Raw genomic sequence first — 18577 nt, 5'->3', positions numbered from 1 at the left:
GGGGTGGGGGTGGTAGTGGTCAAAAAGTGGTATATAAATATTTTTAGTAGTCAGTACTAAATTTTAAAATGCATTTAATATTTAACATGAAATATATTATTTAATAATGAAGAGGAACTAACTAAAAGATTGATAGTAGATCATACTAATGCTTGTATTAATAAGGTGTTTGGTATAGTGTAAGAAGTTAAAGCTTATGGAAATGTGGGTATGGTTTGGCGGGTATGATTTCTGCTATGTCCCAGAATGCTTTGCTGCTGGAATTCCTGTGTTGAATATGAAGTGAGACAATGCCAGAAAGATACAACACTTACATTTACCATTCTAGTTAAAAATGGCTGAGGCTAAACAACGGGGGATTACTGTATATCTATTATGTTCTCCTTGGGAGCTTCTCTAGAGCATCCGCTTACCCATTGCTGGGAACAGAATCCTGAACTAGATGGGCCTGTGAACTGATCCAGCAAAATGGCTCATATGTTTTTATAATTAGTTTGGCCCTAATTGAAACCTGAACCTTGGGCTGCTACATCACTATATAGCAAATGAGAAGGCGATAATCATTACTCTATAAAATTGATACAGTTTATTGATGGAAGAAGGATCCAAGTTATTTCCATATCCAGGGGAACAAAGAAACAGTTACTGTTCTTATGCCTTTTGTTACCCAACGGCAGAATGCTATCATGTTCCAATCCTTTTAAAATTCTTCTTTCCAACCGCTCAAACATTTAAATAGCATATTATAACATTTTTTAAAATGTAGAGTTCAGCAACCTCAGTAATTAAACAAGTAACACATACCAGTATTATTATCTCCATAGTAATTGGGAGCTAATACCAACTTGCCATGACCTGCTAGTGAGTTAGTAACTAAGGTGACACTTGAACCCAGAAACTGGCTCACTAGTCACAGTCTTACCTATAGCACTGTTTCTGCTGTCCAAGTCAGAATGCTTCTGAGTTGGCAGGTCACTGTTCCCACCATTTCTTATTCTCCCCCTCCCCAAATCTGAGGCTTTACATCAGCCCATAAATAAAACAAAATCTAAACGCAAAAATAGATCCACCTCTAGTATTAGGCTCATGAAACAAAGTCCAAGGATGAATTAAAGTCTAGTGCACACAACCCACTTTACAGAAAAACACAAATTCCAACAAACTACCCTTGCAATAATAAATCCCTTGCAAGAAGCAATGCGTGCCTTGAAAGGGCAGCCTGCACTATCAATCCTCATCTTATGAATTATACTTTCAGGAGTAGGAATTAGTTCATAAATAAATACAAAAGTGGAATTAGCCAGTTGTAATATACAGAATACAGACAAATCAAAACAGGACACAGGGGACTTTTTCAATTTGTCTTGCAAAATATCCAATGTCCCCATGTTCATTAAAAACCTTGAAAAAGACAATAAACTCTGCAGAAAAGGTCATCATATTAGAGATGCAACAAAGCCTCCATGTAAATCCATCTCTCTAGTTCCTAATATCCATAAGACACAACTGATCCTCCTTTTAAATCAAATGATATCCACAGCCCCTCTGAGAACGTCTAATGTTCTTACTGCTTGGGGAAATCTATACGGAATCTAGCTCTAGCGGTTACTCCAAGGGGAAGTATCATTCAATGCTTTTTGTGTTCCAAAAGGCAAAACACTCTTCTTACAGTGGCACACTACTTCCACACAGTGCAACCCCACAGCTGTAGACTGCATATGTAAATATTACAAACATGTGGGCAAGACCATTCCTGCTTTTCTCACCTGATTTGAGTGTCAGTTGGGTGAGAAAGACCCTGGGCTCCACTGATGTGACTGCAATATTCAGACACAATCTCCAGCTGTTTTGAGTGCACCATAGGGAAGCACCTGTGCGTGTATGTGTAAAAGCTTTAACAAATCAAATGAAAAACAGCTGGTAGGACTGGATGATAGGAGTATGGTGCCATTCCCAATGGGATTCATTTGCAAACCATCTTTTTCAAGGGAATAGGAAAAAAAATTATAATAAGTTCAACAGAAACTCAAGCAACCCCTTAAAGGGGCCATTCAGATTTTTCCATGCAGATTTAGTTTTGTTCTGATGCAGCAGTTCCGAAATTGCGGATTTGTAGCCCACCAGTGGGTCACAACCCAATTTTTGTGGTTTGTGAAACTGACAGGGTGGATTAGGCTACAAGCATCAAGGGTTAAACAATTGCAACTTTGGGGGAAGTACTGCTGCCCAGCCACCAAGGCTTGAGTGGCTGGTAAAGTGAAACTTTTTTTAGGTGGGTCCCAATATTGTAAAGTTTGGGAACCACTGTTCCAATGACTATGTTTCTGAATAGAATTGCCACTGAAATTGGAGGTGTCTCCTCAAAGAAACTTCATAGGAATTTGAAGTCTTAAAGTTTCTAGAGCACTGGTTCCCAACCTGTGTCTGGGGAACACAGGTGGTTGCAAGACCCAGAGAAGTGGTCTGTGAGGTCTCAGGGGGAAAAAAATCCCTTTTTATCACTTCTTGTGTCTCTCTGAGCAAGCAGTTCCCCATGAACCACCAGAGAAGGCAGACAATGGACTGCTTGCAGCTGACTGCAAAAGCAGCAAACCACAAGTCTTCTCTAATAATAATTAATCTTTAGTAAATCTTTTTCTAATTACAGGCAGCCCACATTCTCAGCAAGTTCAGTACACGTGGATTTCTTCATCTGTCCCAAAGTTGTGATGCAGGTCAACCTGGAGCCTCCAGAGGTGAGGGGAGCTGTGCTCCTCTCACCTCAGGAGGCTCTTCTGAAGTCTGCCTGTGGCCTCTGTGAGCTTCAGAAGAGCCTCTGGACCGACCAGAGCTTAGCTCCAGATGGGCTTGTGGGGGTGAAAATCACAGGTTTTCTAATACCTGTGGTTTTCCTTATCCATGGAGGTTCTAGGAATAGAACCCCCTTGGATAATAAGGGCTGCCTGTTTTACAAATTTAAATGTATTTTTTGTGCAGGGGGTGGGGGGGGGGAGTTGCATGTGGTCCATAACAATTCCAATTTTTGACTCACTGGTCTCCTAAAGGTTGGGAACCACTGTTCTAGAGTGAAATATCTTAAAAGGCTCTGCACATCCCTCAGCTCCACTGGATTCCTACCAGAAGGGCAATTCAAAAGAAACTAGGGATGCCTCCTCAGGTGAAATAAACCAACCATTTTCATTTTGATGGAAGCCACAAGAGTTTGGCTGAGATTGGTGAAGTGGCTAGGGGGAATTTTGCACATCCTTAAAATTACATGTTTGGAGTATTTTGAACACATGTAATTGTGTTCAATTATAACACAATTGCATCTCTTAAGCAATGTAGATGCACTCATAGTATTAGCAACACAGAAGGAGATGTGCTATTCTTCCTCCTCCAAGATGATCACGCTCTCTTGTATTTGTGGAGGCCATAATTTTGATCATGTCATAAAATGTGCTCTTTGGACTGACCTCCCCTGCATGCATCCTCCCTTAGCTAGCTTCTTCATTATGGCACCCCCACAGCTGGTGCATTACCATTCCCTTTGAGTCCTGCTGCAGTCATATTTTAGCATCCAGGGGATGATCTATAGCCAATTGAAGTCAATAGGAACCAATCCACAGGCTTCAACACTCTTTGAATTAAGCCCTAAAGGGAGATCTTCCAAAAGCATATTTAAAGGGAAGGTTTAACCTCATAAACAAATGCATCTGGCACACTGGCCCTTGTAGCATTTAGTTGAAAAGGCAACAGTAAGCATCCTGCAGTTAGACCTTAACTGTTTCACTTTTTTGGAGTCCCCGCAAGCTATGCAACAACTGGTCCTTTTCACCTTTAAATTTTAAAAGCTCTTGAATTATCATCAGAGAAAAAGACAGCTAGAAAAATGTGTTGGGGAATAGCAACACTGAGTAGTATTCATCAGTTGAGGGAGCATTTAGTTCTTTAAAGTGAAATTGTATGTGGTCCCTTCAATGGTCATTGTAAAGGGTGTGTCTTTTGCTGATTCCTCTTTGTGTATATATAGCTTCTTGTCTGCTGATTTTTGCATTACAGAAGAGTGTATCTTAGTCTCTGTTTTTAGCTATTGCTTTTTTTTATCATATCTGCATGCAGCCAGGGGCAGCTATTTAGGGCTCCTGGTCTTCCAGTATTAAGAATATTTATATGAGTAAAGTGTTTGTGTGAGCTTGCATCAGATTGTAAGTAAACTCTTTTTCAGTCTTAATTTTTGGCTTGAGTTTTTTTTTTGTTCCTTGGTTTGCAAGCAGCCTGGGTAGAAGAGCAATAACCAATGTTTTGTGACACCATGATATTGTTGGCAACCTTCAGTCTTGAAAGACTATGGTATCGCACTCTGAATGGTGGTTCTGGAACAGCGTCTACTGTGGCTGAAAAGGCCGATTTGGGAGTGACAATCCCTTCCACACTGGGAGCAAGTGCAGTCTGTCCCTGGTCTGTCTCCCTGGCTATGGGCCTTCCTTCTTTGCCTCAGACTATTGGCCAAGTGTCTCTTCAAACTGGGAAAGGCCATGCTGCACAGCCTGCCTCCAAGTGGGCTGTTCAGAGGCCAGGGTTTCCCACTTGTTGAGGTCCACTCCTAATGCCTGTCACAAAAAGGTGCCACCCATTTCTGCTATCTTTTCAGGCCCTATGCAAACAGGGGTGAAAATGTTCAGCTCTTTTGAAGGTAGAAATTTACGCATTAAAGGAGGGGATCCAGGCTGGAATTTACATTCCTTCCTGCTTTGGCAGAGACAGGGAAGCAAGCAAATGGTGCTGAGGTTCACCTGTGCACATTTGCCAAGGGTTTTCCCCTCTCTGGGAAAACACTGGCCAAGAGAGGAGTGATGCGGATCACCTCCTATAAAGGGTAACTGCCACTTCAATGTGTAGCTCATAAGAATGTAAGAACAACCCCACTGGATCAGGCCATAGGTCTGAGCCAAAACTGTTTGGCTCTTCACTCATCAGCATGGGCATATGCCAAAAACAGAGAAGAGACTATGATGTACATTGTTTTTCCTGAGGGATAGGCTGTCTTTGGTGATATGTTCATCACCACAACCACCACCATCCCAAAAAGCAAACTTTGTGATAAACTCAATCCCTAAACAATTCAGTAAGGAACTAAAGGCCCAATCCTATCCAGTTTTCCAGGACCAGTGCAGCTGTGCCAATGGGGCATGCACTGCATCCTGTGGTGGAGGGAGAGTCCCAGAGGCCTCCTCAAGGCATGGGAACATTTGTTCCCTTACCATAGGGCTGCATTGCAGCTGCTAGAAATTTGGTCAGGATTGGGCCCTAAGTAATTCAGTAAGAAACAAAATTCAAAGGGATTGATACCAGTTAAGGTATAAAAAAGAAGGCTGAAAAATTTGCAGAACCTGGGAAAAGGCAGGACAAGTTCAGGTGAGTTTGTCAATTGCACAACTTTCTGAAGAGCAAAAGGCAGGCCTAGTCTACACTGCAAAATTATATGGAAGAACACTTGCCTCTACTGTTCCTCTTCCCCCCTGTCACTCCCTGGATTGGAATAGAAAGAGGGAGATAGAGAGGAAGGGAAATTGTAGAGGGGAGGAGAGTGGTGGGCCAGTCCTGTTTCTAAGCCAGCAAGTGTGAGGAGCAGAGACTAACACAACCCCATGTAAGGGAGGGACAGCATTTGGCATGCCACCTCAGATGCCAAGAGGTTTTAGACCAGCTCTGACCAGTGAAGGGTGCTAAACCCAGGGCATGGCTTGAAGACATATGATAAAGCCATCTTGCTGAAGTTAAGCTGGTTAAAGTCTGAACACTGCCTTGATGGGTGACTGCCTGGAACCTAATATACACCATGATCATGAGTTTCATGATAATATAATAAATGCTACCCATTCCCAAACTCTGCCCCTAAATAATGACCCACAAGTTATGTAGAAGAAAAATAACCCCAATACATCAAGAAGGTACTTAGCACAGTCAGAATACTGATGTGCTAAGCAAGTTTGGCCACCTGATTCTCAAACATTTTTCTTTCAGCAATCAAACATATGAAGTTTATCATACATGGCTCTTATGTTAAGCAGGTTTGGCCACCCGGACATAGAGCATAGGTGTAGCATAGAAACAACAGCAGTTAAAACCCAAGCAAACCATTCCTCAAAGCAATCTGAGAGGTCCAAAGACTCTCTAAATTAAAAGAAGGTATTAACTTCAATGAGTTGTAGCCAGCAACTGTTAGCCAGCACATGCTTGATCTTGTCTGATCTCGGAAGCTAAGCAGAGTCAGGTCTGGTTAATACTTGGATGGGAGACCGTCTGGGAATATCAGGTGTTGTAGGCTTATACCATAGTCTTTCGAGACTGAAGGTTGCCAACCATTTGTCTAAAAATCAAGGCTGAAGAAACAGGCCTCCCCAAGAGGGGGGTTCCTTGCTATTGACAAGAGACTGTGTCTTAGATCACCGTCCACCACACTTCAGATAGTGGAGGAACCTGGAACAAGTCTTCTTAGGAAGATTTGAAGGGACAGCTAGATCAAAGAGGTGAAGGGAATTTATTCAGGTATTTATGCACCTACTTCTGAAGGTGGCTTATAAATATAATTATAAAACTCTCTGTATTTCTGTGCTTCTAAGAAGTACATAACTGTAACAAACCTTTCAAGACAGTGCTGGTCTCTATAGTAGACAGTGTTATGGGCTCCCTCTGGCCCAAGCACTTCTTCTTTCTTCCCCTCAGGGCACACATCTCTTATGCAGTCCCTGGGAAGTTGGAGGAGGGGAGCTCTGGACCCAGAGCAGTGCCTATCAATTGTATACATTCATATAATGGTACTTGTATGATGGCAAATGGTATTTGGCCATGCAGGTTATTAGTCATGTGCATGGCCACGAAGCACTGCTCTGCCTGGCTTAACCTCACCAGAAGTGGAGAGGGTTAAAGGCAGCAATGTGCCAGCAGTCACATGGGACTGTGTCTTGATCCTGCCCTTCAAAAGACAGCACTCTGGGCAAGGAAGGAGGAGTGAAGGAGAAACCAGGAGGCAGCAACAACTGGAGAAGCTGGTCCCTTCCCGCAGGCATGATTGTGAGGTGAGTCACCTATTGCAGCATATAGCAGCTGCCTCTGGAGGAAGCACTATTCACAGAGGTAACAGTGGAAGTGCCCAGGTACAGGCTAGTTAGGGCTTTTAGTGTGTTAGCATGGGAAACCATGGGTATGGAAAACCCCACCCCCATGCCCGTTAACATGATTTATATGCTTACAGGAAATTATTCTACCGAAAATATTCTTCATTACACAGGTCGCTATAAGCCTACCGGTTTATAGCAACGTGTAGGCAGCCTCCTGGCAGCCTGAACGCTTGAAAAGACTCAATTGAGGTTAATAGGAAATGGTTAGCTTCCACTTTCTGTTAACCCAGATCGAGTGTGTTCAAGCGTTCAGGCTGCCAAGAGGCAGCCTGCGTATTGCTGCTATAAGTTATAGTGATCTATGTAAGGAAGAATATTTTCCAGCAGATAAATCTTTAAATCATGTTAATGGGCGTACGGGGGGGGGGATACATGGATACCAGATTTGTGGATATGGGGACCCGCCTGTGTGTCACTATTGGAGGGGCACATTATTTTTAAAAAAAAAATTCACATTTTTATACCACCCTTCCTGGTGGTGTACGTAGTTCCTTCCCCCTTTTGTCCTCAGAACAATCCTGTGGAGTAAGTGGGGCTGACAGATAGTGACTGGCCCAAGTTCACCCAAGAAGCCTCATGGCTGAGTGGGGATTTAAACCTAGATCTTCCAGGTCCAAGTCCAATTCCACTACACTATCCTTGCTCTCATTAGGTTCATTACATATTAGATTTTGAAGCTTCATTGGTTTTGCTACAAAGTGCATTCCATTCTTCTCCTGTCTGATCAGTATACTTAAGGTGTTGCTTCAGCTCCTTTCTTTCTCTTTTTTTCTACAAATTAAGGCAAAAAGAAAAAACAAATAGGTATTACAGCTAAAATAGCTGCCCTAATTTAAAAATACAAATGCACCATAAAACCATGCATTCAGATTAATGAATAAAATGTCACTGAGGTTTCAGCTGCTATAGATGAGGCTCTTTATGATTCTTAGGTAATGTGTGGCAAATTTTAAGTGCACAGTTTTCAAACCTTAAAAGAAATGAAAAGGCTAGAATAGAAAAAGCTAATTGTTATAAGATATTGCTAGGGTAAGCTTGTTTAAACTATAATTATCCTGAAGACTTAAGGGACACCTTAACTCTCTAGATAATCTTGGTTAAGGGGGAGGTAATATTTTAATCTGCAGAAACACTACAACACAAATATTCTCAAGGGATGTTCTGCCTTTCAGATGACATTGCTTTAAACGGTTGTTATGTTCAAAATTAGTGGTAAGTGTAAAAACTTTTTCTTTGCTTTTGATTCTGCTAGTCTTCATTTTCAAATCATATGGCATGATATGCCAGGGAGGGTATGTGGATTAGGGGAAAAAGTTAAGTAGCCAGGTGGGGCAAAGCCCATCTCCTCCCCCTGTCTTTTAACCCCATTGTGTAGTTTTTTAAAATAACACCACAAGGGTTTCTAAAACCCAGGCATACTAGAGAAGATGCAGTATTATTATTAAGGCCATAAAGCAGCAGTTTTTAAACTCTGGGGGAGAGTTTGAGCTGCTCTAAGTTCTTACAGGGGCGGAGAGAGGCAGTAGCATGATCCCCAGGATAGAACTGCTCAGGGGAGCTGCAGGGCTTGGGTGCACTTACCTGAGCCTCCTGCAGCCTCCCAGGGGTGCGGGGAGCCTTGCGTGACCTTCTGCAGGGCTCCCTGCAGCTTCAGAAGTGAAAGTGGAGCTTTAGCAGAGGTGGGGCGCGATTGCTCCACTTTCGCTTGCAAAGCTGCAGGGAGCCCTGCAGAAGGTCGCGCAAGGCTCCCCGCACCCCCGGGAAGCTGCAGGAGGCTTGAGTAAGTGCACCCAAGCCCCTGCAGCCCCCCTGAGCGCCACGATCCTCCTCCCTGCCTCCTGGCTACCCCCGCCCCTTAAGGGGGCAGAGGCCAGGGCCCAGAGGCTGGGGCGTTGTAACGTCCCACTCTGAAAAGCCCTGCCATAAAGACTGCAGCAGAAGCAATAGCCCAATACTACTTATAACACTAGCCAATTTGAGACAACCTGATGCCCCATGGCTTAACATTACCATCATGAGCTTCAGGCTCATGTGCTCCGCCTGCACCTTCACAGCCGAAGGGGAAAAATTTTCAGTTTCCATTCCTGGCTTAAAACTGAGACTTTTCATTACATACAAACCCGGCAAATCCCAGGCAGTTTGCAGCCACACCAGGATATCAAACTGACATCTTGACATGCTCAAAGACTGTGGGTAGAACAAGATAGGATTTACTGGCTCTTCAGACACAATGACAAACCCCCATGTGTTTCAAAATAGGAATGGAAGTCACAAATTTTCTCTCTTTGATAGGAGACGGAAGTCTGCAAAATGGTGATGATGCCAAACCATGTTTTAATTGTAGCTTAGCAGAGCATCTGATCCCAGTTATTCTGTACATGATCTTTTCAATGACTCTCCTTTGCAGCATTTTCATTCTGCAGTTACCTCACAGAAGCGACCACCTCTTACTTCCTTCAAAGTCCTCAAGGCCCACCAGAGGCTGTTCTGGACTTTTCTCTGCTCAGGGCCACCTCTCAGTTTGCCACGCCCCCTGTGACCTCTGACCCAGAAGAAAGCATGGTGATGTCATCACATACACTGCAAGAAGCTGGTGGAGCTGCTAACTTCTTTCTCTTTTTTAAAAAGAAAGATAAACAGGTGGTGGGGGCAAGACTGGCAGTGCTACCCCCTCAGTTGCTATGCCCAAGGAATTTGCCCCTGTTGCCCTCTCTAGGTAAGACACTGAGCCCCACCTTTTCCATGAAGGCTTGAGCTTCACCTTTTAAACTTAATTCCCAGCCAAAACTATTTAAATCATATTAATTCACATTCATCCCTTGTTCTCCATGTCTTTTGCATGCATTACCCTATAAATTGCCATGCACACTGGCTCCATTTCATCAAGCTATTTCTGCCCAGCTTTGCATATACACAACAGGGATCAAACTGTACACCTGTGGGCTAGGCAGAAATGGGTTAAGCCTGCAATCTGAAACACACTTTCCTGGGAGTAAGCTCCACTGAAGCGCCCCCCCCCATACTTACCTAGCCATACAGAGCCTTGTGTGACATTTTGGACCACTCCAAAAGCCTTCTGAGGCTCCCAGAGTGCTCTTAAGAGGTTAAGAGTGCTCCAGGAGCCTCAGAAGGCTTTCAGAGTGGTGCTAAATGCTGCACAGGGCTTTGCCTGTTCTGGTGGGCAGATGGATGCAGTGTGGTGGGTGAGGTGGTGGTGGCATGGCAGACATGGTGGTACCACCCCTCCAAGGCCAACAGGTGTGGCATCAAGTCTGCATGGTATATTATAAACATATACAGGTGCAGCCTATTTATCCACATATTTTTTTTATCTTCGGATTTGTTTCAATGCAAATGGGGTGGGGGAACTGAAAGTCATACACACCTTTGCCCTGTGCCGGCCTCTGCTCTGTTTCCAGGCAGCCCAAAATACTGCAGAAAGGCTCTGCCTCACCCAGGCAGGGAAATAGCCCTGGAAGAAGTTCCCCTTGCCAAGGAACAGTAACACTCTTGAAGCCCCTGAGCCAGCAAAGAGGCTGAAGAGGGGAAGGGGGGGGCCAAAAACCTCTGTAGCCAGAGCACATGCAGCAAGGTGGAGCTCATGCTCATGCTCATGCTCATGCTCTCTCGCGCTCGCTCGCTCGCTCGCTCGCTCTCTCTCTCTCTCTCTCTCTCTCTCTCTCTCACACACACACACACACACACACAGGGGCAGTAGCAACAGAGGGGATTGCTTTAACAAACCCGGGGAGTATTTCCCAGATGATGCAGGCTCTCTTGCTCTAGCCGACACAAACAAAATGATCCACACTTTCCTGGGAGTAAGCCCCATTGACTACAGTGGGGCTTACTTCTGAGTAGGCAGGCATAGGACTGGACTCTTAAAAGCTCAGCATCCCACCTGTGAAAGAAGCAGGACAGCTGGCAACGGGAGGGCTAGTACTTCAGAGGGTAGGGGATTGATAACAGCTGCCTTAGTTTCCTTCCATCCGGAAGCGTCAGGCTGCAGCGTATTTGTGTAACTCTATAGAATTTAGGACAACAATTTTTGTTAATCTTGCCGAGTCATGGAATGGAACTAACTCGGATAAATAGGCTCCACCTGTATTCATTTAACAAAATCTAAATACTGCATATCTCACTGAATAATTTGAGTACTGGAGGTCATATTTACAAAATATTTGCATTACAAAATGAACTCTGACAGCTAAATGGTGGTTCATCCTTGGGTCTCTGCATGACATATGAAAGGATGCAAGTGATTCATTCCTTCATCTTGTTACGTAATTTCATGTTAATTTGTGTTCAAACAACATATCAAATTTCTCAGACACTGGAGATGTGAATGACAATCAGAACATTTTCTCTCAAAAAAGTTAATAAACATGCAGTCTGCCTTTTCTTATAGATCATGCTTTGTTCTTTCTTATGGGTGTTCATAGAGAAACACCAGAATATTTTCCCACAATTAGCCTCAATATGTCTAGTGTGATGAGGCTTTAGGAATTAATAGAGAGATGTTCACAACATGTGAAGATTTAAACCTGGAAGGTAAATGCCTCAAATCTCAGAAGCAATTTAAAGGGTAGGGTTTTTTCTCTTTTTTTTTCCTACCTCATATAAGCTGAAAAAGCCATGCTTAATCCTGTATGGGTAGGATTTCCTATTTTCCTCTCCAACAAAACAACTCTTATCTCTCAAAATGAAAGAAAAGTGTTTTCTTTTTCATGGGAGCAAAATGTGCTGCTGCAAAAATAATTACTTTGCCAGTGAAACAGGTGTGAGAGCAACTGTGGTTCATGGTGGAACCTGGGCCTGGTAGTCAGATTTAAATTTCAAATGGTGACCATGAGTACTGATCTCTTGGGATGTGTGCATTTATCAGATAAATCATGCAAACTAAATCTGCACAGCTCTAAATCACTCCATAATGCGCTGGGAGACCATGGACAAGTTACTGCATCTCAGCCTCAGTTTTTCAATATATATAAAGGAAACACTTATGACCTACTTCTCAGGGCAGAATAAGGTCTCTATGGACAAGTAATCAATTGTTAACTGCACCTAGACCTTCTATGTTGGTATCCTACAAACTTTCCCACATCCTTGTAATGCTGACAATGTCTTATGGAAGTTTTTGCCTTGCAAAATTGGGGGTAGGAAGAGGTCCTAAAAATAGGGTTACCAGAAACAAAGGGGGACAGAGTGTCTATACCAGCCATTTTCAACCTTTTTCAGCTCATGGAACACTGACAAGGCACTAAAATTGTCAAGGCACACTACCAGTTTTTCACTTACATTAAATTACTACATTACAGTTAATATTGAATTAATAAAATTAATACAATTAAATCATTACATGACAAAAAAATTGACAAGAAGCATGAAGAGCGAAGTATATGTGGCAGGAGGTCTGGTCTATATAGGGCAGGAGTATATAGTATATAGGGCAGGAGGTCTGGTCTAGAGCAGGGGTGTCCAAAGTTTTTCACAGGACGGCCACATCATCTCTCTGACACTGTATCAGGGGCTGGGGGGGAAGAATTAATTTACATTTAACATTTGAATAAATTTACATAAATTTACATAAGTTAATATACTAGAGGTGGAACTTATATGAATGAATGAAGGTCTTGCAATAGCTCAAGGCCTATAAAAGGCCTTGCACAACGCAAGGCTGGCCTTTCCTTTGCTGCTGCTACTGCATCACAGAAGTGAAACAGCAAGCGGTGGAGGAAGCCCTCATCCCACAGCTCACGCAAGAGGTCAAACAGTCGCCCTCACGCTGAGAGCAGTTGCGTCAGGCCAGTGTGGGCTCCAACAAATCTCTGGAGGGCCAGAGGCTCATTGGAGACTGGGGGCTCCCTGAGGGCTGCATTGAGAGGCCTTGAGGGCCGCATGTGGCCCCATGGCCGGGGTTTGGGCACCCCTGGTCTAGAGGGTAGAGCCTCCATTAGCCCAAAGATAACATCACAAGGTCACCAGTTTGAAGACACCAGCAGCTCCCTGAATGGCTGAGAATGGTGAGACCTTGAAGCAGCTGACAAGCCCAGGTGTGTGAACAAGAAGCACTCTCTCCATGTGAGAGATGGAGCTGCTTGTCAGCCTGCGTGGGAGAACTGGAGGCCAGAACTGAGACCAAACCAGGAAGATCCATTCTGAAATGTTGTTGGTTCTTGAAAACCTCTATGATTGTAAAAATCCCCTTGAGGGATTTAGAAACGCCTGCCTATATAAACCGCCTTGAATAAAGTCAGAGGAGTAATCCGATGACCAGAGTTACGTTGGCAACCTTCAGTCTCGGAAGACTATGGTATTGCGCTCTGGATGGTGGTTCTGGCACAGCGTCTAGTGTGGCTGAAAAGGCCGATTTGGGAGTGACAATCCCTTCCACACTGGGAGCAAGTGTAGTGTGTCCCTGGTCTGTCTCCCTGGCTATGGGCCTTCCTTCTTTGCCTCTTTGCCTCAGACTGCTGGCAAAGTGTCTCTTCAAACTGGGAAAGGCCATGCTGCACAGCCTGCCTCCAAGCGGACCGCTCAGAGGCCAGGGTTTCCCACTTGTTGAGGTCCACTCCTAAGGCCTTCAGATCCCTCTTGCAGATGTCCTTGTATCGCAGCTGTGGTCTACCTTTAGGGCTCTTTCCTTACACGAGTTCACCATAGAGGAGATCCTTTGGGATCCAGCCATCATCCATTCTCACAACATGTCCAAGCCAACGCAGGCGTCTCTGTTTCAGCAGTGCATACATGCTAGGGATTCCAGCTCGTTCTAGGACTGTGTTGTTTGGAACTTTGTCCTGCCAGGTGATGCCAAGGATGCGTCGGAGGCAGCACATGTGGAATGCGTTCAGCTTCCTCTCCTGTTGTGAGCGAAGAGTCCATGACTCACTGCAGTACAGAAGTGTACTCAGGACGCAAGCTCTGTAGACCTGGATCTTGGTATGTTCCGTCAGCTTCTTGTTGGACCAGACTCTCTTTGTGAGTCTGGAAAACGTGGTAGCTGCTTTACCGATGCGTTTGTTTAGCTCGGTATCGAGAGAAAGAGTGTCGGAGATAGTTGAGCCAAGGTACACAAAGTCATGGACAACCTCTAGTTCATGCGCAGAGATTGTAATGCAGGGAGGTGAGTCCACATCCTGAACCATGACCTGTGTTTTCTTCAGGCTGATCGTCAGTCCAAAATCTTGGCAGGCCTTGTTAAAACGATCCACGAGCTGCTGGAGATCTTTGGCAGAGTGGATAGTGACAGCTGCATCGTCGGCAAAGAGGAAGTCACGCAGACATTTCAGCTGAACTTTGGACTTTGCTCTCAGTCTGGAGGGGTTGAAGAGCTTTCCGTCTGATCTGGTCCAGAGATAGATGCCTTCTTTTGCAGTTCCAAAGGCATGCTTCAGCAGGATAGCGAAGAAAATCCCAAACAAGGTTGGCGCAAGAACACAGCCCTGCTTCACGCCACTTCGGATGTCAAAGGGGTCTGATGTGGAGCCATCGAAGACAACAGTGTCCTTCATGTCCTTGTGGAAAGATCTGATGATGCTGAGGAGCCTGGGTGGACATCCGATCTTGGGGAGAATCTTGAAGAGGCCGTCCCTGCTGACCAGGTCGAAAGCTTTCGTGAGATCTATGAAGGCTATAAAGAGTGGCTGCCGTTGTTCCCTGCATTTCTCCTGCAGTTGTCTAAGGGAGAATACCATATCAGTGGTGGACCTGTTGGCTCGGAATCCGCACTGCGATTCTGGATAGACGCTCTCTGCAAGTACCTGGAGCCTCTTTAGTGCAACTCGGGCAAACAACTTTCTTACTAGGTTAAGGAGAGAGATGCCGCGGTAGTTGTTGCAGTCACCCCTGTCGCCTTTGTTCTTGTACAGCGTGATGATGTTTGCATCCCTCATGTCTTGAGGTACTCCACCTTCTCTCCAGCAGAGACAGAGGATTTCATGCAGCTCAGTGACAATGATCTCTTTGCAGCACTTTAGGACTTCAGCAGGGATGCTGCCTTTTCCAGGTGCCTTGCCAAAGGCAAGGGAGTCCAGGGCCACGTGAAGTTCTTCTAGGGTTGGTTCACTGTCAAGCTCCTCCAACACAGGCAGGCACTCAATGTTGTTCAGCGCTTCTCCGGTGACTACATTTTCTCTGGAATATAGCTCAGAGTAGTGCTGCACCCAGCGTTCCATCTGCTGCGCCCGATCCTGGATGACCTCGCCTGCTGCAGACTTCAGAGGGGCAATTTTCTTCTGTGTTGGACCTAGGGCCTTCTTGATACCATCACACATCCCCTTGATGTTGCCTGTGTCAGCTGCTATCTGTATCTGGGAACAGAGCTGGAGCCAGTAGTCGTTAGCACATCTCCTGGCAGCCTGCTGGACTTTGCTGCGAGCAGCTCGGAGGACCTGCAGGTTGCGCTCACTGGGACAGGCCTTGTGTGCTGCTTGAGCTCTCCTCTTTTTCTCAATGACTGGTGTCAACTCCTCAGAGTGGGCTTCAAACCAGTCTGCCGTCTTGTTGGTCTTCTTGCCGAATATGGACAAGGCGGTGTTGTAAACGGTATTCTTGAAATGTTCCCATCTGTTGGATGCGTTTGCATCGGCCGGGCCTGGAAGAGATTCCTCAAGTGCTCGTGCAAATTCCTCCACTTTCCTCTGAACCAGGATCTTGCTGGTAACAATGCAAGGTCTTCCTTCCTTTTTCGTGTGATACAGTTGCTTTGCTTGCAGTTTCACTCTGCTGCACACCAGGGAGTAGTCAGTGTCGCAGGCAGCACCGTGATAACTGCGTGTGATCTTGATGCTGGGAAGGCTGGAGCGTCTGGAGAGAATCAGGTCGAGCTGGTGCCAGTGCTTTGATCTTGGGTGTCTCCAAGAGACTCTATGTTGGGGCTTCGTGTTGAAGAACGTGTTGCTGACACAGAGACCGTGATGACAGCAAAACTCTAGCAGGCGTTGGCCATTTTCATTCATCTTCCCAGTGCCGAACTGACCTAAGCAAGTGGGCCACGAACTGTGATCAGCACCAACTCTAGCAGTGAAATCGCCGAGGATGAACAATAGCTCTTTTACAGGGATCTTCTTGATAGTGGTGGTCATCGTAGAATTTGTCTTTGGCTTCTGCTGGAGACGACAGAGTCGATGCATAAGCACTGATGAGAGTGACAGGTCCTGCTGATGTCTGGAGCTGCAGGGACAAAATTCTTTCACTTCCCACAGTAGGTGGGATGATGGATTCCAGCAGGGTATTTCTGACCGCAAAGCCAACGCCATGTTCCCTGGTTTCGTTTGGTGGTTTTCCCTGCCAGAAAAGTGAGAAATTTCTCTCCTTGACAGATCCGGAATCTGGCAGCCTTGTCTCTTGAAGGGCAACGATGTCCATCTGCAGTCTGCTCAGCTCCATGTCGATGACAGCTGTTTTGCATGCGTCGTCTATTTCTTGCAGGTCATCAGAGAAGCCAGGTGTCATTGTCCTTACGTTCCAGGTGCCCAGTTTTAGGGCAGGAGTTTTCTGTTTTCTGTTGCATGGTGCAGAGTTGTCGATCCGCTTGTCGGTTTTCACCCTAAACCCCATGCACCCCATGAAGTTAACGGACCGTGGCGAGGCAACACCTTACTGGCTGGAGACTGCCCAGCTTAAGGCGGGCGGTAGCTGCCCAATGAGATGCAATGATCTCTCCCACTGTCGGAAGCAGCCCCTGGCGTCACGCTCTACGCCAATCGAGCGAAGACTTATAACCGGTAAACTGCTGCTTCCCGTGTTGTGCCGACGCCGTATGGCGAAGTTGGAGTGTCCTCTCCAGTGCGCGAAGCCTGGGTAAAGAAGGTATGGAGGATAGGCTGTTACCCATGCAGCAAATCCCCCCTCTCCACATCGCTGGAATGGTCCAATGGAAAGGCAGAAGCCAATACGGTTGGTTCCAGTGGCATCACAGGAGTTGCCAGAACGTGACTGTGTTCAGCCATGAACTGCCTCAGGGACTCCGGCTCCGGATTTTGCCTCGAGGTTGACTCCTGAAGCCTTTTCCATAACTGGATGTTATAACTGGATGTTATAACATTCCATAACTGGATGTTTTCCATAACTGGATGCCTGCTCCCTCTCTCTGCAATCCTCCATTAGCCCCACCCCTACTCCCTCTCTCTGCAATCCTCCATTAGCCCCATCCCTGCTCCCTGTCTCTGCAATCCTCCATTAGCCCCATCCCTGCTTCCTCTCTCTCTGCAATCCTCCATTAGCCCCATCACTGCTCCCTCTCTCTCTGCAATCATCCATTAGCCCCACCCCTGCTTCCTCTCTCTCTGCAACCCTCCATTAGCCCCATCCCTGCTTCCACAATCTTCCTTTCTGCCTCTCCACTCCTGCGTCATCCCCCAGGGGCCGGGGATAAGAACAGGCCCTCAGTTTGGCTGTAAGAGGCAACTAAACAGCCACCGGGTAGATGGGACTGGTCAGCCTGGGAAGGCAGCTCATCTGAGAGAAGGAAAACTCTGATCCCAAACCTCCAATGCCTTGTGGCTACATCCAGTTATCATGACCAGAAAGGCAGTATATATGACCAGAAAGGCAGTATATAAATACTGAGTTGTTGTTGTTATTATTGTTATTATTATTATTATGCGGTTTCTGAAAAGGAGGAAAAATCCTATGTTCAAATTCTTATCAAAAGCGCCAGAAAGTGTTGGCAAAGACAGGGCAGGGTGATCACATAGTGGAGAATAGTGGAGTGAGGGGCAGTGATTGAGGAGTGAGGAGACATTTGAGAAAAAAGAGTGCAACCAAAAGCCCAATCCTAGGCATGCCTGCTCACCAGTAAGCCCCATTACAGTCAATGGGGCTTACTCCCATGTAAGTGTGGATGGGATAGCACCCCCAGAGCCCAATCCTATGCAAGCCTGCTCAGAAGTAAGCCCCATTATAGTCAATGGGGCTTACTCCCAGGAAAGTGTAGACAGGATTGTGGCCTAGCACCCTTCCTCTAAAAGTGCAGGGAGGGTAGCTTTGGGGAGTTTTAGACAAACTGGCAAGGAAAAGGGACTTTCAGGGACCCTGAAACCTTAGGTTGGGGGACACAGCAGACTCGCTTGCTATGTACCTGCTTGCCTGCTTCTGGCTCCCTCTTTTCAGTCACTCCACAGCTCCCACCTCCTGGCTCCTCTGGACTTCTCTGGTTGGGCAATCAGCAGGCAGGCAGGCGAGAACCTCCTTCGTGCCCAACCCTATGCATGTCTACTCAGAAGTAAGCCCCATAGTAGCCAACGGGGCTTACTCCCAGGAAAGTGAGGATCAGGTTGCAGCCTGAGTCGTGCTCAGTAGCAGGAGCAAGCTCCAAGCAGACTCTTCAGCTGCTGCGTGGGATGCAAAGCAGCCGCAACCAGCCCCTTCCCTGGCTGCTCCCTTGCTTGTTCTCCCTGCCGAGGGAGGCTCAA

General features: G+C 45.9%; 1 protein-coding gene across 1 annotated transcript in view; it reads right to left on the bottom strand.

The window, feature by feature from the left end:
• The window catches only part of CNTNAP2 (contactin associated protein 2), a 1320279-nt gene that overhangs the window by 665339 nt on the left and 636363 nt on the right, over positions 1-18577 (bottom strand). The gene's annotated exons all lie outside the window — the stretch shown is intronic.

Source organism: Tiliqua scincoides, chromosome 5 (genome assembly GCF_035046505.1).
Source record: "Tiliqua scincoides isolate rTilSci1 chromosome 5, rTilSci1.hap2, whole genome shotgun sequence".
In the NCBI taxonomy this organism is placed as follows: Eukaryota; Metazoa; Chordata; class Lepidosauria; order Squamata; family Scincidae; genus Tiliqua; species Tiliqua scincoides.
The sequence above is the reverse complement of the archived record's forward strand: the minus strand, read 5'-3'. Positions and strand labels throughout refer to the sequence as shown.